Here is a 21,327-nt window from a genome sequence, read left to right on the forward strand (position 1 = left end):
CTTCATATGGAAAAACAAAAAACCCAGGATAGCCAAAGGAATCCTGTACAATAACACAACTTCTGGAGGCATCACGATCCCTGACTTCAAGCTCTACTATAGAGCTACAGTAAAAAAAACAGCTTGGTACTGGCATAAAAAACCGACATGTGGACCAATGGAATCGAATTGAAGACCCTGACATTAATCCGCACACCTATGAACATATAATTTTTGACAAAGAAGCCAAAAGTGCACAATGGAAAAAAGAAAGCCTCTTCAACAAATGGTGCTGGCAAAACTGGATATCAACATGTAGAAGGCTGCAAATAGATCCATATCTATCACCGTGCACAAAACTTAAGTCCAAGTGGATCAAGGACCTCAACATAAATCCAGCTACTCTGAACCTGCTAGAAGAGAAAGTAGGAAGTAGTCTTGAACGCATTGGCATAGGAGACTACTTCCTAAATAGAACACCAGTAACACAGACTCTGAGAGAAACAATCAATCAATGGGACCTCTTGAAACTGAGAAGCTTTTGTAGAGCAAAGGATACGGTCAACAAGGCAAAGCGACAGCCTACAGAATGGGAAAAGATCTTCACCAACCCCACATCTGACAGAGGACTGATATCCAGAATATATAAGGAATTCAAGAAATTAGACATCAAAATGCCCAACAGTCCAATTAAGAAATGGGCTATAGAACTAAACAGAGAATTCTCAACAGAGGAAACTCAAATGGCTGAAAGACATTTAAGGAATTGCTCAACATCCCTAATCATCAGGGAAATGCAAATCAAAACAACTCTGAGATACCACCTTACTCCTGTCAGAATGGCTAAGATCAAAAACACTGAAGACACCTTATGCTGGAGAGGATGTGGAGCTAGGGGAACTCTCCTCCACTGCTGGTGGGAATGCAAGCTTGTCCAACCACTTTGGAAATCAATATGGCGCTTTCTTAGAAAATTGGGAATCAATCTCCCCCAAGATCCAGCTGTACCACTCTTGGGCATATACCCAAGAAATGCTCAACCACACCATAAGAGCACTTGTTCAGCTATGTTCATATCAGCATTGTTTGTAATAGCCAGAACATGGAAACAACCCAGATGCCCTTCAACTGAAGAATGGATAAACAAAATGTGGTACATATACACAATGGAATACTACTCAACAGAGAAAAACAATGGCATCATGAGGTTTGCAGACAAATGGATGGATCTAGAAAAAATCATCCTGAGTGAGGTAACCCAGACTCAGAAAGACAAACATGGTATGTACTCACTCATAGCAGGATACTAGACATGAAACAAGGATGACTTGTCTGCTACTCACATCACCAGGGAGGCTACCTGGAAAACAGGACCCCAAGAAAGACACAGGGATCGCCCAATGACAGAGAAATGGAAGAGATCTACATGAACAGCCTGGACATGAGTGGGGGTAATGAAAGGCAAGGGTTGAGGGAAAGAGAGCTTGGGGGAGTGGGAGATCCCAGCTGGATCAACAACAGAGAGGGAGAACAAGGAATAGGAGACCATGGTAAATGAAGACCACATGAGAATAGGAAGAAGCAAAGTGCTAGAGAGGCCCACAGAAATCCACAAAGATACCCCCACAACAGACTGCTGGCAATGGTCGAGAGACAGCCCGAACTGACCTACTCTGGTGATGGGATGGCCAAACACCCTAATTGTTGTGCTAGAAACCTCATCCAACTACTGAGGGATCTGGATGCAGAGATCCATGACTAGGCCCTGGGTGGATCTCTGCGAGTCCAATTAGCGAGAATGAGGAGGGTTTATATGAGCGAGAATTGTTGAGACCAAGGTTGGATAAAGCACAGGGACAAATAGCCAAATGAATGGAAACACAAGAACTATGAGCCAATGGCTGAGGGGCCCCCACTGGATCAGGCCCTCCGAATGGGTGAGACAGTTGATTGGCTTGATCTGTTTGGGAGGCATCCAGGCAGTGGGACCAGATCTTGTGCTCATTGCATGAGTTGGCTGTTTGAAACCTGGGGCCTATGCAGGATTGTTTGGCTCGGCCTGGGAGGAGGGGACTAGACCTACCTGGACTGAGTCTACCAGGTTGACCTCAGTCTGTGGGGAAGGCTTTGCCCTGGAGGAGATGGGAATGGGGGGGGGGGGTGTTGGGGGGAAGGTGAGGGGGACGGGAGGGGGGAGAACAAGGGAATCCGTGGCTGATATGTAGAACTGAATTGTATTGCAAAATAAATTAAAATAAATTAAAAAAAATAAATAAAGTGCTAAAATCCCCCCCAAAAAATTAATAAAAATTACAAATAAACAGAGTTAAAAAGAAGAATGTTAAATTGATTCTTCGCAGTGATTTGGATCTGGCAGCTTCAAATATTAAATTTAGAAACTGAGGCTGAAGAAAAGTTGGCTACCTGCTTAAGCATATATAAAGAAACTTAAAATATTTCACTAGATAATGAGAGAACTTTTTATCTTTTTTGCTAGGCAAGCTTAAAATATAAATATCAAGTTTATTTGTAGGCTTACCTATATGTCAGGGCACTTTTTCATTGGTCCATTTAAAATGTGCAAATGTTTTGTCAGTGTTGACATGAGCTACATTTTCTTTTAGAATATTTTCTAAAAGATAATACTTCATCTTATAAATAAAGTTATCACATTATATATTATAATAGTTAAATAAGTTGCCAAAAGATCAGGGTATTCTTTTAAGGGTTCTTAATGAAGATGATTCAGGAATGGAAACAGGAGAGAGCAGGATGTTTGGAGTGAAAGAATGGCAAAGCAGGAAGACTGCTGAATAAGCATCAGCACAAAGCTACTTGGAGGAATGGGGGTTTTCAGAGAGAGTAAATAAAAATGCAGTGTGGAGAAAGACATGCTTGGGATATGGATCAGTATCTGAAGAAGAGAAGAAAAAGGGCAAAAGAAAAGTTAAGGTATGATGCTTTGTTTGAGTTATCTCTAAAAATAGTAGACAAACTTATGAATAAGTATGTACAAATAGCTGTATCAAAATAATGGATAGAGCAGTATACAATGTTATAATCTTTGATACAGATTGGGTCATCTCCAACTGAGACCAGAGATAGAACTCAGATTATATTCTTTTGACAAGAGAAGGTAACTATCCTTTAATAGGCTTTGGGAAAACTATGATGCTTCCACCTTTCTTCTTTTACTTGATATTTTGGATCCTCTTAAAGGAGAAGTATGAGACTTCCCTCTTTCTGTGTATTACATGGGAAGTATGAGGGAAGGTCTGTAACTATGATGGAAGGCTCCATTGTCATTGGCTTGATTTATTTTTTGTCAACTTGACTAAAATTGGACATACATGGGAAGAAAGAACCTTAATTAAGGGATTACCTTCATCAGATTAGCTTTTAGGCAGGTCTTTAGGACATTTTCTTTATGAATAATTGATAAACCAGGGCATGCCATCCCTGTGCACATGGTTCTGGTTTACATAAGAAAGCAAGTTGAGCAAGCCGTGTGGAGGAGGTCAATAAGCAACATTCTTTCATGGTATCTGCTTTACTTCCAACCTCTGTGTTTTTCCTTTGAGTTCCTGCATTGGCTTTTCTCAATGATGAACAGTAACTGTAAGTCAAATAAACACTTTTATTCCTCAAATTGCTTTCAATCAGTGTTTTATCGTAACAACAGAAGTAAAAGTATAAAGAACTCCAAGCTCAAAGGCTTTTTTCATTCTAGGTTTGCAGTTTTTGTAATTTATTTTGCAAAATAATTGTGATAAAATCAATATTTTTCCCCAAAGAGCTGTGTTAGAGGAAACTTTTTTGTGATGGTTTTAATAAGATATCAATCACATTCTGCTTTTAGTAGTTTGAATGAGGTCCTCCATAGTCTTCGGCATTGAATACTTGGTACCCAGTTGGTGGTCCTTTTTGAATAGGTTTAGAGTATAGCCTTAGTGCAGGAAATACATCACTGGGAGAAGGCCTTGAAGTTTCAAAATCCACACACTATTCCCAGTTACATTTTCCACTTCCTGTTTGTAGTTGGACATATGAGACTTCAAGTCTCAGCTCCTGAATCCAGTTGCTATGCATGCCTGGCCATTCTTTCTTGGAGTGGTGGTGAAAAACTTTTTTTCCTTTTGGCAATATAAGCCTCAAATAAATTCTTTCTTGTATAAGTTGCCTTGGTCATGGTATTTTATCATAGTAACTAATATACTATTTTTGACTTAATCTCAATATTCATATTTGTAGAAAAATTTTCATATGATATATTTAATGAATACTGTTGTAAATAGAAGTTGCTGTCCTGCCAACAACTCCCAAATATCAGCAGCCACTTCCCAAATTACCATACACAGGCATATATTAATTATAAATGCTCAGCCTGTAGCTGAGGCTTATTACTGACTAGCTCTTACACTTAAATTAACCTATAATTTTCTATGTTTAGTCATGTGACTTGGTACCTTTTCTCAGTATGCCATTCTCATCTTCTTCTTCTGCATCCGGCTGGCAATTCCTGACTCTGCCCTTCCTCTTCCCAGCATTCTCAGTTTGGTCACTCTGACTATAGTTCCTGCCTGGTTACTGGCCAATCAGTGTTTTATTTAAGAGAATTAATCCACAACATAATATATTAGTAACTTCTCTGCTGATGTGACAGAATGATATGATCAAACATAACTTCAAGAAGAAAGAGCTTATTTAGGTTGATGGTTTTATAAGGAGTCCATAATGGTGGCACAGAAGGGCAGCAAGTTTCTCAGAGCAGAAAGCCAAGTGATCACATTATCAACTCCAAATACAAACAAGAGAGAACAAATTGTAAATGGGACTAGGCTATGAATTCTCAAAACTTGTGTCCGTTGACATATTTCATTCAGCAAGGCCTCAGGTTCCCATAACCTCCACAAACAGAACCAGCAACTGTAGACCAAGTACTCCAATACCTAAGACTATGAAAAACAATTCTCATTCTGACCACCACTATTGGGCTATGAAACTTTAGTAGATGAAACTTGATGGCAATACTGCTTGAAGACTTGTTCATTTTTTTAAAAATTCAACTCATGCCACCAAATGAAACCTCAAGTGCCAGGAATGAGTGATATCTTGTTTACTCTTTGGTCTATGGATTCCCTTGGAAATCCCCAAACAAACAGGGCTATAGCTAAGTTCAATGGCTGTTTTCCACAAATTGATGGCAATGCCCTATTGCAGAAGACACAATGCATATAACTCATCAAACATGGAAAATTCTAGCTGTTACCTTACTATAGACTTAACCTCTACTGACTAGTGTTCATGATATTGGAAAGGTATTTTTCATATTACCAAAGGAGGAAGAAAATCATGAACATAACTACAAACCCTGCAACTTAGAAAAGTGAAATGTCTGTAAAATATGCTGGGGCAATAGTGGCACAATGTTGTGGGAGCAACCAAGCATTCTCTGATTGGATTTAAGGCCCACTCCATGAGATGGAACCCATTGGTAAGGTGACTAAGAACCTGAGACTGTATAGGCAATGAGTATAGAGAAAAATCAAATACCATTGTTTCACTAAAGGAGCATGGCAATAAAATTACTTTAATGGCATTCTGCTATACCCATAAACTAGTGCCTTGTTCAAGCATCTTCACAGAAGCTTCTTCTTGCAGTAGATGGAATAAATAGAGAGACCCACAACTAGACAATTAATATACAAAGAGTGAGAGACTTCAAAGCATTCAGTTCAAGATTGAATGTCTTTATCAAAACCTTCCATTCATGCTGAAGAGAAAGCAGGAAGTTGAACAAGCCAGAGATGATGGATGACACCAAGGAAACAGTGCCTTTAAAAGCAGACATAAGAAGAAAAATGCACATAGGAACACATAGATATTCTGGCAGTTACACAGGGACTGCACAAGTTCAAGCCAGATGGGGTCCAAGAACGGAGATGGGAAAGTGTACACGGGCTTCTATCTCTGACCAAGAAGCAATTTATACCCACTGGCAAAGCGAAATTTCGTTTCTCCAGTGTTGTCTCACTAGGTATATTAACCACACTTCATGTAGACCTTAGGCATAACAGCAGATAATCAACACTAACTAAACGAACTCTTTTTTTTTTTTTTTGTAGACTTTCCTTTGTTTGGGTACTTTATTTTTGTCTTTTAGTTCTTTGCTTAAACATTTTGGGTTCTCTTTTTGTGGAGATTTTGTGTGTGTGCCTGCATTTTTCTTTAATTTGTTTGTTTTTGAAAGAGAAAAAGAGAGAGAAAGGGCATAGATTTGGGCAGGTGGGGATGTGGGGAGAATCTGTAAAGAGTTGGGAGAAGGTAAATTGTGATCAGAATATATTGTAGGAAAATTTGTTTCAATTAAAATATTAATTATCAACAATAATAATACATTCAGAAAAGTTTGATGCTTTTATTTTCCTTTCTATTTTATTTTTAAGATTATAATTATATCATGTCTCCCTTCCCTTTCCTCCATCTGAACCCTCCCATATACCCATCCATGTCAGATAGGTTGTTAATGAAGTACAATGAATATAGATGTGTATTTTAAGTTTGCTGACAGTATATAATAGGATTTCAGCATAAACATAAAACTTAATTTAGGAACTTATGTTTTCTTTGCTGCTCTTAATAACACACATATACCCTTCTTATATTATAAAGAAGCAACGCTCCCTTCTTTATCTTCACTCTTTGTTCATATAATTACATTTCTTTGGTGAACTAAAGCTTGTTCTCTGGAAAACTTTTCCCTTAATCTGGTGCTGACTGTTGTGTATGTTCAAAAAATTGTAACAGTGTGTCCATGCTTATTCAGGTGTTTGATGTGCCAGATGTAAATACCCACCAGAAGACGATGAATATTTTTAATTAATTAATTTGTTTATTTATTTATTTATTTAAGAGATTTTTATTCATACAACCACAGATTCCCCTGTCCTCCTTCCTCCTACCCCCCAGTCTTCCCCCCAACCCATCCCCATTCACACCTCCTCTAAGGCAAGGTTTCCCATGGGGAGTCAGCAGAACCTGGTACATTCAGTTGAGGCAGGTCCAAGTCCCTCCTCCCTGCAGCAAGGCTACACAGAGTGTCTCACCATAGGCACTAGGTTCCAAAAAGCCCACTCATGCACTAGAGACAGGTCCTGAAGTGGAAGATGAATATTTTTAAAGTGTGAAAGCATTTATAAAAATAGCATTTGTGACATTGTTTTCCATGGGCTTTGAGTATAAGTTAAATTAATCAATTTTCCTTCCAAAGTGGAACCAGGAGCAGATCTAGAAAAAGCTGTAGGCTTTTCTTCACTATTTAACACATCCTTTTTGCAACGGAAGGCTTCCTGTTGGCAGGAAACGACAGCTGGAGTGGCTGTGAATGTGGCTACATTCTACTTTCTGGTTGTAGTGGGAGATAAATAGCTTTTTCAAAAATCTTTAAATATTTGTCAACTTAAAAAATGGAATATAATTCTGTATTTCATAATAAGGGGACAGGTTGCACATCTTCTCACTGCTACCCTCAGTGGTCTCAGGAGGTTTCACAGAGTTTTACAGACCTCAAGTCAGGTCTAACCCTGGATTTGTGGCTTTGATGCCAAACAGAATTGCAGGACTAGCCAGTATAATAAAGCAGAGGTGGAAAGAGATTTAATGTAGGTTTATGCTTGTTTGAGATTCTTAGTGGATGTCAAGGATTGGAAGAGTCCCTGCCCGAGGCTATATAAATTCAGGCCTCAAGCCTGGGTCATTGCTATTTTGACATAAAATATCTATATGTAAAAGGAATATTCAGTCTTTATAGCAAATATTGTCAATTCTTGCTTCTTAGCTGGCAGGGGCTTTACTCTGACTCTAGGATGAGAGTCTCTTTTCCCTCTTATGTTCATAAAATTTCCCTGTCTTTCTATCCAGAATCAACTCACACTTACAAATATTGAAAATGTGTTACTAAAAATGTGGTCTGTCTTTTCCAGTCATCCATTAACTGCTTCATAACAAGGGAAAATCATAAGGATGCTGAGGCAACTAACCAACTGTTTGGCTCTTAAAATGATCCTGGGTGGATATGGTTGTTTGTTTAAAATATAATCTGTGTATTTTGTGTAGATTTATCTGTTGACAACTCAAGGAAATATAAAGTAGCAGCCTATAGCAAAAAACGACTGCCTATGATCCGCTGACACTTTGAACCTTAAATATTAACAACTCAAAATGTTGGGGTTTTCTATGTCTATTAGTAGAATTTGATCTGTCTTTAGAACAAGGTTGCAAAATATACACAAGAAAAACTAATATGACAAAATTCATTCATTTAAAAAACAACATTGTTCTAATATAAAGAGAGCAATATAAACCCAGAACCTAATCCCTGTATCTAAAGCAACAAGACTTTCTTGGAGATATTGCTCTGACATTAGTAGTACTGTGTAATTGACTTAATAGAAAAGATTTGATATTTTGCAAAACGATTATTTATATTAGTACTTCCAACTTTTGGCATCTTGGGAAATTGTCTTAATGAAGCCAAGATTTATTTAGTCATCAGACTGTGTTGAAGTATTTTACATATCTATTTTTTAAGCAACTTATTTAAGGCTTCTTTTCAGTACTGTTTACCAAGGTTAATTGTTGCTAGCTCCTTGATGTACAGATGTGTAGATGCTTTTTGTACTGTGGAAGTAGAGACTGATAGACATTGGATATTTGTAAACCTGTATACAATTAAGTTTTTTAATTAGCTTTACTCTTTCTGGTTGTGTTTTTGTAATGCCTTATAACAAGCTCTCTTTTAAGATTCTGCAGAAAGAATAGTCTGGAGAGAAATCTGAAAAGCATTGTTGAGGTGATGAGATAGGCCCATGCACCAAGCAAAATGGACTTCAGACATATTTGACATAGAGCCATTGCTTTTATTCCTCTCAGTTGCTTAATGTCGGACCTAAAGGATTTATTGGCACTAACTCCTTGACATCTGTTATCTATCTTCCACACCCCCGCACTCTACCCATCCTATATGGGACTAACTGGGACATATCAGTTTCCAGATAATTATGAACACTAGGGAATGAACTACCAGATGGTGAGTCACTGATGTCTGCAGAGACAAGATGGGGTTTGTCAGAGTTGAAGTTAGAATGGGCACAATGGATATAGTAACACCTGACTGTAATTCCAGAACTTAGGAAGTTGAAGCAGGTAGATCATAAGTTTCAGGTCCACCTAAGCTTTAAGGGAGACCCTGTCTCAAACCAAGTAGATGGAATTACTCATGCCCACACTTCTAAAAGTAAGTAAATGCCAAGCAGTTATCGGTTATGCAGAAAATGTTCTTGTGCTCTGTAGCTTGTTACTAATAATATATTCTAGCTTTGATTTCTGCTTGTATTCCATTCATATTTGTTTTAGGCACAGTCTTATTTTACCTCAAGATTGAAGTGATAGAAAAAGAATGAGGAAATGAAACAGGCCTATCTGGAAAAAACAAATATATTTTGAAGTGACAGCTATGCTCCCCTGCTTTGCTACCTGACTCTTGAGAGAATGAACCCTAAGAAATTAGAATTTTCTCAGTAACAGACATGGAGAGGAAAAGAAAACCTGAAGTCCTGGAAAGCCAGAGGAGGAAGTTGCCTCCTTTAGAAAGATTTACTATTTATCCGGTGACCTCAAAGGATAGACTTGAAACTGAGACAGTGGTAGGCAGGGGTCACACAATGTAAGACCTGCTTATTTAATGGGTCTTTTGACTTCTATTTGAAAGTACTCTTGTGTCTAGATCTTGAAGATAGACTTGGGAGCTGGGGTCACTGGATCCCTTTGTCACTCCTCCCAATGTGGTCACACTGAATAAATCTCGCAGATATCAATACATACACTATACGTTGTTACTGGGTTATTATAGAGATATTTAAGAAATTACACAAAGATGACTAGACTGCTTCTCACAACTCCAGGGAGGCTACCTAGAAAACAGGACCCTAAGAAAGACACAGGGCTCGCCCAATGACAGAGAAATGGAATGAGATCTACATGAACAACCTGGACATGAGTGGGGGTAATGAAGGGCAAGGGTCCAGGGAAAGAGAGCTAAGGGGAGTGGGAGATCCCAGCTGGATCAAGAACAGAGAGGGAGAACAAGGAGTAAGAGACCATGATAAATGAAGACCACATGAGAATAGGAAGAAGCAAAGTGCTAGACAGGTCCCCAGAAATCCACAAAGATACCCCCACAATAGACTACTGGCAATGGGTGAGAGAAAGCCTGAACTGACCTACTCTGGTGATAGGATGGCCAAACAACCTGACTGTTGTGCTAAAAATCTCATCCAATGACTGTGGGAAGCATATGAAAAGATCCACAGCCAGGCCCCAGGTGGAACTCCAGTAGTCCTGTTGGCGAGAAAGAGGAGGGATTGTATGAGCTAGAATTGTTGAGACCAAGATTTGAAAAAGCACAGGGACAAATAGCCAAATGAATGGAAATGCATGAACTATGAACCAATAGCTGAGGAGCCCCCAACTGGATCAGGCCCTCTGGATAAGTGAGACAGTTAATTAGCTTGAACTGTTTGGGAGGCACCCAGGCAAAGGGACAGGGAGGGACCTGTCCTTAGTGCATGAGCTGGTTGTTTGGAACCTGGGGCTTATGCAGGGACACTTGGCCTGAAAGGAGGGGACTGGACCTGCCTGGACTAAATCTACCAGGTTGAGCTGAATCCCCAGGGGAGTCTTTGCCCTGGAGGAGATAGGAATGGGGGATGGACTGGGGGGAAGCCGGGGAGGTGGGGCGGGGGGGGGGGCGCAGGGGATGGGGACAGGGGAATCCGTGGCTGATATGTAAAATTCAATTATAAAATAAAAAAAGAAATTACATGATGTTAAACACATTATTATAAAGTACTTTCTGTGTTAATTGATTTCCACAAAATGTAGGCTAATGTAAGTATTCTTACACATGTAAATTGAGCTGGGCTCACCCATGGTTTTTGGAAGCTTATAAATGTTAAGTTGTTATTCAGTATATGCTGTTTTAAACTATGGTGAGTTTACCAGTTCCCAATGTATTATAAACCAGAGTACCTGTAACCTGGGACCTAGGGTAGAGTTAAGAAAAATGGATGAAATTGAATGAGGCACTTATACATAAAGAGAGACAGACACACAGACACAGAGACAGACAGAGAGAACAAAAAATTGGATTGGTAGGTAGGTGGCTATTATTTGAGAGAAGTTCAGGGAAGGGAAAGAATATAAACAAAATATATTGTATGAAAAAAAAATTAAAAATAAATTAAGCACTCACATGTACTTCTGTTTGTTCATTCACTTTATTCTTCTTTCAAAATGGAAGTCAATAGTCTTTTAATTAATTTATTATTGTGTGTATATGATTTTATCTTGTGTGTGGTGGGGTGGCTCCACAGTTCATGTATGGAAGCCAGATGACAACATATAATTGCCAAAGAGTTATACAATAGAAAGGCAGTCTTCTAGTCTTTTAGGTCATTCAGTTATGTATATATAATTTCTAAATTGTCCAGAAAAATTTACCTTTAATTTCTATGAATGGCATCTTTTACCAACACTACATGTAACAATTTTTTAATCTGTAATTTATTTCTATTTTTGAGCACTATAACTGATGAATCTAGAGGGCAGGTGAACACTTCCTGAATACTTAGTATTTTACATCAAAATGGAATTTACACATATGGAGAATGTTCCTGTTCTACCTTAACACCCAGATACATAGGCTTAAGTTCATAAGCAGAAGATAATCAACCAAAATGCTTTTTTTGCAGATAGGTCAGGCCACATTTGTCAATTTAAGCTCTCAGGCAGGCATCCAATAACAGATTTCTATGTTCTGATGACTATGTCTGTTTGCCTGTGATCATCCATAGTTCTTGAAGCCCTGAACCCATGCTTCATTTAAACTCTCCTTTATAGCCTACAGGCACAGGGCTGCTGGATCTTGTACAAGTAAAGTGCCTGCTGATGTCAATTGGAGTTTGACTGCCTGAGGGCTGTAGCAGCCAGCCTCAAGTCATCTATTATAAATATTTTTGACACATCATATTCATACACACTCAGCTCCAGCTGAAAAGATAAATAGTTCAGACTTTCCTCAGTTACTATATTTCTCAAAGGAAAACAACTTCCTAAAGTGATCTTGTTTCACCCCAGATCCACTAGGGGTTTCTGGTGGTCTGTCCAACTTGAGTTTTCAGTACAAAGCTGTTTTCCTGCTTCAGGAAGCTGTGTTTGAGAAAGCAAATTTCTATTTTTTATTTCTATTTGTTTATTACTCATGAGAGTATTTTTCCTAGTGAAGACAGAGATGGAGAGACACAGAGAGAATTTGAATATATTTTGACAATCCAATTGAAAAATTATCTGTCAGTATTTTGTATGATTCACATAAAAGAACAAAAATACAGAATTTGCAGTCATACCCAAGCGTCTCTTGCATATTCAGTCATGGTTCAAGGCTTCTTTCCTTTTTAAAATTTCTTCTAAAATATGTTCAAATATAATATTTCTAGGTGTGATTCCTTTTTTAAATTTATGCCCTGAACACATAGAGAAAATTCCTTTGTGATTTGTCTATTTTATATTAGGAAACATAAGAAATTATTTGGGACCAAACTGCTTCCATCTTGATTTCAATAGAAAGACTAATTATACAAAAGAATTATGAAATAATTTGACTTTTATTTAGTGACAAGAACTTAGATGTCTAAATGTTATTTTTGTACATTTGTTGACTAATTATTTTGCTTTGTGTAAGTCAAAATGAAAATAACAGCATAATTCTGTGTCATTTAAAGATATTAATAGAAATATTTGCTTTTCAAACATTTCAGGATAAACAGCTATTGTATCCAGGTTTATTACGGTAGCAAATTTCACTCTTTTGTCGTTCTCATTCATCTTATAAGGTAACTGCAGATAATAAATGCTACTTTCATGCTTATTATACACACATAAATGTATATCATATGGATACTACATGTATATGCACAGGTAATATTGTTTGTGTATAGGTATATAAATACATGTTATTTCCAAATGAAATATTCAATTATTTAAAATTCACATTGTATTTCACAGATGAAGTACAACTAGATACAAAAAAAAAACATTTTTTTTTTTTTTTTTTTTTTTTTTTTTGGTTTTTCGAGACAGGGTTTCCTTGTGCAGCTTTGCGCCTTTCCTGGAACTCACTTGGTAGCCCAGGCTGGCCTCGAACTCACAGAGATCCACCTGGCTCTGCCTCCCAAGTGCTGGGATTAAAGGCGTGCGCCACCACCGCCCGGCAAAAAAAAAAAAAAAAAAAAAAAAAAACATTTTTCACTGTGGATATTTTCTGCAAACTACTTGTTTCTGTGAGTGGCAGGAAACCAGAAATAATTCTGTGGCTACTTATGGTTAATGAGTCATGACAAATCTAAACAAGCAAATCGTTCAGTAGCATCAGATTTGACCGTTCCAGGCTCTATATTCCAAAAGCCCAATTATTGGAGCAATTAAGCAAAAATGTAGTCAAACTGAATGCCTGGTACTGTAAAACCCATCATCAGAATGAATAATTACATTTTTAAATTGAATTGGCTTTTTTTTTTTGTCAAAAGTTGACACAACATAGGCTGTCAACATCTGCACATTTTTTACATGATTCTTAGCAGCAAGTCAACTTAAACAAATTAATTAAAATTTGTTTTAATTTAATACAATTTCAAACTAAATATGTAGAACAAAGTTATATAGGAAAAGTTGATGCTAGTGCTTGCGTGTGTGTACATCCATAAACAGGAACATATGTGATTATAGATATATAATAGTTCATAGGCTCATTTTGTGCTAGGTCATGTTGAAGTCTATTGCTGCATTAATTCTCAAGATAACTATAAGACCTTAGTACCATTATAGTCTTTATTTTTGTTATGAAAATTAAAAGGAACCAAGGAAAAATAAGAAGGCATTTATTTTTGGATGAGACAGGATAATTTAGAATTAGTGGTCATCTAATTCCAAGGTCCACATTTAATAGTTACACCACAGATGCCCACATACAAGTAACTCAGCACCAACAGTGTATTTAGTCAACAAACTGAAAGACGAAGGTAAACTTAAATTTGTTATTGGATAAAAGTGATTAATCAATTCAATGAGAATAGCCAGTCTTGCAGTTGTGTTTGTACAAAGCTAAGAATCTATTCTATTTAACTCAAAAGAATGCCCAAGCTTTGACCTTCTCTTGGTGTTCTTCGAATAAACCCTTATGAAGAAAGTGGCAGATCCCAAACAAATCATTGTGGCGTGAAGGAAAACAAGTACAGTCCATCGACTTTACCAATGTCATAGATCGTTTCCAATTGCATGGCACTAACAGATATGATGAAACACAACAATCAATCATTCTGACAACTCAGCTTCACCTTTGACCAGAAACCCACAAACATTCCAAAAGCTATGTCTCAAGCATCAGTCAGTATTCATTTCATATTTTCTTTACAATCGCATTAGGCATTTTACACCAAATATTAGTTGACAGCATTTTCCGTGCCTCATTCTCATGAGTATTTGCATGCTATCCCAGCATTGTCCCAGAGGCCTGGCTAGAAGGACCTTTTGATCCATTGTGGAGGAGAAAAGCATTCTGGACTTATCAAGAGGATTCGGTTAACTATTTGTGATGGATATGGATGTATAGCACTTATTTCAATTTCCTTCTACCTGTTCCCCTGAAAGGAGACTCACTAAATCCTACGACATAAGTCTGTACTTATGGAATAAGACCATCTATTTAAATCCATACAACAGTTATGTAAAATAATAATGACACTCTGACATTACATTCTTTTTTGCTGTGTTTTTTTTATTTGTTTGTTTTAGTTTACAAATGTCTTTATTGCCCCCAGAATAATAAATTGACAAGAGAGTTCAATTTTCTGTTCCACTTTTCTTTGTAAATTTGAAAGCTTGATGCCATTTTTTTAGGTTATACATTTGCATGCAGAGAGGTTTAACGCTGCTGTTATTCTTATTTCTCACTATGTACATGTATCTTTGGTTACTTTTGCTTGCTTCTCTCTGAAAACATATGCCTTGTGAACTAAATATCCCAGAAAAAAAGCTGTCCTTCTTATCTCACTGTTTAAGCATTTCCAAGCTTTCACTTTTTTCACAAAATTATTTATTTTATTTTCATTTACAAGTTCATATAAATATGAAATCAAGCTATATATTTGATTAATTCTATAAAATCATGCTATCTATTGATAACGGAGTCCAAGATGAACAGTTTTTAAATTTTATTATTAAGTTTGAATTACATTCCTTGCTATAGTTATGGAAGATGGAAACAACCAGGGAAGCTGAGTCTGATATTATTGAAAATGTTTCTATTACTTCACACACAGAATTATGTAGAGACAGAACGGACGTGGAATCCTCAGTCACCTCATATACAAGGATGGAGACAGAGAAGGGGAGAGGGAACAAGGAGGGGGGCTAAAGGGAAAGGAGGAACTTTACCCAGGTGAGTATCTAGAGCAGACACACTAGCAATAAGCAACCAGACAGAGAAAAGCACATACAGTGTGCAACTGTATTTTAGCATCAATTATGATTAAAAAAATAGTTCTGGCCAGGCGGTGGTGGCGCACGCCTTTAATCCCAGCAGTCGGGAGGCAGAGGCAGGCGGATCTCTGTGAGTTCGAGGCCAGCCTGGTCTCCAAAGTGAGTACCAGGAAAGGCGCAAAGCTACACAGAGAAACCCTGTCTCGAAAAACCAAAAAAAAAAAAAAAAAAAAAGTTCTGAAAACAAATAGGTCCTAGAATTAATGAGTAGAAATTTTAGTGGGCTTTTTCTCTCATTAAATAGTAGAAAGATAAACATTTTCAGGATTCTGATGTAGATTTAAGAAGGAGGGTTTATTATATGTACTAAATTGGAACTACAGGGAAAACTTTAATACTTGAATGAGAATTTTATAATATTTCTATATAAAGAGGTTGTGAAATAACTTACTATCACAATCTGAAAAAACTGCTTGCTTCAGGTTGACGTATTCATTGTTACCAAAACAAACTGACAAACAAACAAACAAAGAACACTTTTGCTTAATCAAGAATTTAATAACTCATTAATTTATCTATCATGAATTTTTCAGACACTGCTACAAAAGTCCAATGTCTTTCAAATCGTATAACATTTTTATAATTTTAATTATTGTGGTTTTTCTTTTTATCCAGCTCATTGCATCATTATTGTGTATGTTTGCAAATTAAAGAAGCCCCTGGATTTGTGATACTGTGATGTTACTACTGCAGTGGCTTCAGGAGGAAGACACAGTAAATGTATCACTTCAAAAAGAAAGCACACCAGTGCTGAGAAAGATGTGCTGCAAAGGTCTCCGATGACCAGCCAAAGCTGCCTTGATTTCCACTGTAGATGCAGTCCTTGAGGCATTTTATTTTGACAGACGATCACATATAGGGCCCTGGTCTTTTTGGCTGCTCTGTTGGCTATTTCCCATCCTGGCTAAAAAGTATTCCTAAATGCACAAAGGGCCAAATAAATAAAATCTGACTCACAAACCACTTGTATTGGTTACATTTCCTGTTGCTGTGATTAAATACCTGACAAAAGCAGCTTTAAGTAGAACTTATTTTGATTCACAATTCCAGGCACCAGTCCATCACGGAAGGATGTCAGGCAAGAGGAGTAAGGCAAGTGGTCACCGAGTCCGCAGTCAGGAAGCAGAGAGAGAATGTCTCATGTTCAGCTTGCTTTCTCCTTTATTCACTCTGTGGCCACAGCCTGTGGGATGGTGCCACTTGCATTTGACTTGGGTCTTTTTGTTTCAGTTTAGCCTTTTCCTGAGCACTCTAATGGTGGCCCTAAATCCAATAATGTTGACAATGAAGATTAGTTTCCACAAACAATTTTCTAAATAGAGGGCAATCCATCACATTTAACTTGACCAAGAGAAGATGAGCAAACCCACCCATATCTCACCACTAAAAGACAAGACCTATTTGAAACATAAGCCATTTTCTTAGATTCTACACCCATTCACTTCTTCACTGTGCATCATAATATATTTCTCGCAGAGTGAAAACTGCCACAAAACCCAGTTTTACCAGGTTTGTGATATTTCTGTGATTTACACTATTTTAGTGTATATTGTTTTGATATCAAACTCACTGTTTATGGTTTTTTCTTTGCTGTTGTTTTTCCACCATTACACAATAACCCCAAACAAAGGCTACTATGTTAAGAGAAGGGAAAGCTGACTTTTTTTTTCATGTTTATCTACACAACACACATGCAAAATATAAAGTGAGCATGTATGTGGGTGGTCTCATGACCCATGAAGAGATGATTTCCAGATGCAAAGCAAACTCATCCACCTCAAATTCTAGTCTAGGAACAGTGGCAGCAAGAGTCTTTGTAGGAGTGCATCTGGTCCCCAGCATTACACAGTCTGTCTCCAACAGGCTGTGTGGGATCATCTCCTGTCTCTTTGCCATGACCTGCCCTGTTCCTGCCACATGACTGGGAATAATTCTTTTCTCTTTCCTCCTCTTTCTTATTTTTTTCTTCTTTTCATCTTTTTTCTCTCCATCAATTTCTCTAACATGTCTACTACCTGGCCATTTGATATAAAAATGTATAAGTATATAAATAAATAAATAAATAAAAGCAGTAAAACCTCCTTCTCTGGATATTAATTCCTGGAAAAGTACAACTGGAAATGGTCATACTTACATGCACAGCTTGATTTAAAGAGTTATACTTAGTGGTGAAATGTTCAGAGCAAAATCTCCTAATCAGACTTTTCCTATTTTTCTCTGAGTTGTATCTAATTTTATACCACCCACATACTGGGTGTATGCATATGTATGATTTAATTTCTATTCGCATGTGAAATAAATACAAAATGAAAACTTCTTAATGCTGATTCACCAAAATCTTTATTTCTTTGTAGTAAAATGAACATGTAAACTATCATATATTACCCATATAAACTTTGTCTAGACACCGGACTTTTTCAGTGTAACAAAACCAAGTGTCTGTCATCAGTGGCCCCATAAGTAACATCAGATTTATACTAGTAGTGGAATGTGTGGTCTGTGAATATTGTCAGAGAGGGATGAACAAATTCACAACTGCTGCAAAGAGCTGTATCCTGAACAGTGACGAGTTCCATCTAAACTGCTATGTCAAGACTTCAAGGTACACTTCTCCTCCTTGTTTTCAATGCCTTGAACGTATCTTCCTCCTTAATCCATTCTCCTCAGCATATAAATAGGTATAAAAACAGATACCAGTATTCTCTAGTATTTCCTCCCATTATTCTCTATTATCTATTGCCTCTAAGTCACTAATTCCTCTCTTCCTAGTCATATTTTTTCTCTTTATCATTTTTAAGCTTTTTTTTTCAATTTATTTCATAGTAATGCCGATTTCTACCATGTGACAGGGACATGTGTAAGACATCTGCTCACAAGGGACATGCATGATTCCCTAACTTCTATGTCTTAAGTTCTTTGTTAGTATCTAGCTTTTAGAAAAATATTAGGTTATATTTAGATAATAGCAAAAGCCTATTAATGAAATCAAATTCTAATTACCATGCCTAACATAGTTTTTTTCATTACACTTTGAATAAACTTAGTATTTGTTCTGAAAACATTTGTTATATGAGATTAAAATCCCTATGTGAATTATATTACATATTCCTTTAAATTAATTGTTAGAATTCATACATTATTTAAATTCTGAAAAATATTTGTAATGATTGAACATTATTGTATCATATAAATCAATTATGGTTTACATAGCCGTCCTTTCATTAGTGGACCTTTAATCAGTTCTTTTTTGGTAGTATAAAAAAAGGTCTTATTCATATATGGACATCTCTACCAGCTTGGAAAAATGTTATCAAGGGTTACACAATACTTCTGGACTCTCTTTGACTTTTTAGGAAGCACTTTATTAATTCTGAAATTTCACTGAGCTTCCTTTTTTAATGCAAAGGACTTCTTTATCCCACTGCGTTTGCCATATTTTCTCTTTTATTTAATACTTTCTTACATAATCATTTCCCTATTTATCACCTTCATGTGTCATATCTTCTTGTTGATCACATGGTTCACGTGTGTGTATAATTAGTTCTTGTCCATTAATAGACTGTAAAATCTTATTTACATTAGTTGGCTGTAATATTCTATGGCCTAGGAGAAAGAAATTTAGCCTGATCTCTGATATGTTTGAGGATATTTATTCTCAGTTTCTCATCTGTTCATTATCATCAACCCAAAGCAGTCCTTGAATGATATATCATTATTGAAAACCTCAGCTGTTTTATATCAATTGCTTAACTGGTTTCTTTCTTACCATTTACATGATTTGGTCTGCCCCACTACCATCAAAACTCTTCTCCCAGAGCCAGAGTTAATGGTGCCACTCTTAAAAAACCCTAATGGTTTCTTCCTGCTGAGGGTATAATTGCTAGAGTCAGCCTTAAAAAGCAGAAACAAGTAACTTTTCCCTATCCTGAATAATCCTTGCTTCCAACTTGGAAGCCCTACTCTTCATTACTCAGGATTGTTCTGTATGTACCAAAGAGAAAGTGCATTTCTGTGAGAACTTGGTCTTTTCAATCTGGGCATTAAAAAAAATACTCTTAAACTTGGAAAATTATCTTTATTTGGTTGCTGAAGTTCTCTACTCTCCATGAAACTGTTCTTACTCTCTTCAGTGAACATAGTATAGTCTACTAAAATAACCCAGACTACTGTTACAATCCTTTAGCCTGACTCAACACTACTCACACTACAGTTATGTCAGAACACACACCCCAGATTCTTGAATTCCACAGTAGACCCAGGGATGGCATTTATATTCAGAGGATTGTATTACCATTGCTCTTGGGAGTCTGTTTTAAAAGATTGTGTGAGTGGACAGAGGAATAGGAACACAGCCATGAACAGGACACTATTTTAACAATTATGTAAAAGTTAATAGATAATGAATTAAAATTTTTGTTAAGAATAACCATAATTCATTGTTTCCATCTAATTGTATTTACTTTTATTAAAAAGGTAAGAAAACAATAACTGAGTAGAATAGTTGAGGATTTGGAAAAGAGTCTATTACAAAGCAAAGCAGAACAGCAAGCCAGTGTCATTCTGCAAGTACAAGATCACAGCATTTGTAATGTCTTAATCCCAGTGTGTGCTGTTTTGTTCTGTCAAATTGACACAAACTAGAGGTAACTTGGATGAAGGAACCACAACTAAGAAACTGTCTCTATCAGATGAGTCTGTGGTCATGTCCATAGGTCATTTTCTTGAATAATGATTGATGTGCAAGAGTTCAGATAGTGCAAACAGTGGCACCCCTTGGCAGGTGGTCATTAGTTGCATAAGAAAGACAGGTAAGGAAGCCATGGGGAGCAAACCAGGAGGCTGTGCTCCTCCGTGGTCTTGTTTTAGTTCCTGCTTTCAGGTCCTGCATCAGCTTTCCTTAATAATAATGTGTAATGTGTAAGATGGAGAAAACTTTGTTCTCCCCAAGTTGTTTTTTGTTCATGGTGTTTATCACAGCAACAGAGAGATACCAAAGAATGGGATATCACTGTAGTGAACCAAACTGTATTGATTTTTGGAAGAATTATGGAAGAACTTTAGAGTTTTGGCTAGAAAAGTTCATTGAGTGGTCAGACCTTAAAGAACTGTTATAGGATCTTGGAAATTAAGAATGTTTACAGATATGGATCTGGTTTGTCAAGTTCCAGAAGGAAGGAATGACACCATAAAAATGAATTTATATTATATTTTGGATAAAAAACATTATGGACATGAGACATTTGTTTACTGGAACAATAAATGCTACTTAACTGGACTTAAAATATTATCTGTGAATAAGAAGAGACCAACATCATTGAGATAAAATCTGGGAGGTTTTTTTCTCAGAGTCAGCATAGAAAAGCAATAATCCAGGGGTACATGGTTGCATTTCAAGTTGTTATCTGAATTTGTTAATGTGCAAGGTTCTCCCACATTGTACTGGTTTTGAAGGCATGTATGGATAATGGAGAAAAGTTGGTAGCTTAGGCATCATATAACAGTTAGAATCCCTAAAGAAGCCAGGAAGTGCCATTGGAGAATGTGTTGCTTCAGTTGCAACTGAGATTTCAGCATATTGGTGGTGCCAGGACCATGAGATGGCCTCCCAGGACAGTGGTTAGTGTGAAGTGGAGTCCACCTGAGTCTAAAGACCTGTGAAATGTATTTCAGATGGCAGAACAAGAGAAGTAGAGC

The sequence above is a fragment of the Peromyscus californicus genome, unplaced genomic scaffold (genome assembly GCF_007827085.1).
Source record: "Peromyscus californicus insignis strain IS unplaced genomic scaffold, ASM782708v3 Scaffold_5__1_contigs__length_169319896, whole genome shotgun sequence".
Taxonomy (NCBI): Eukaryota; Metazoa; Chordata; class Mammalia; order Rodentia; family Cricetidae; genus Peromyscus; species Peromyscus californicus.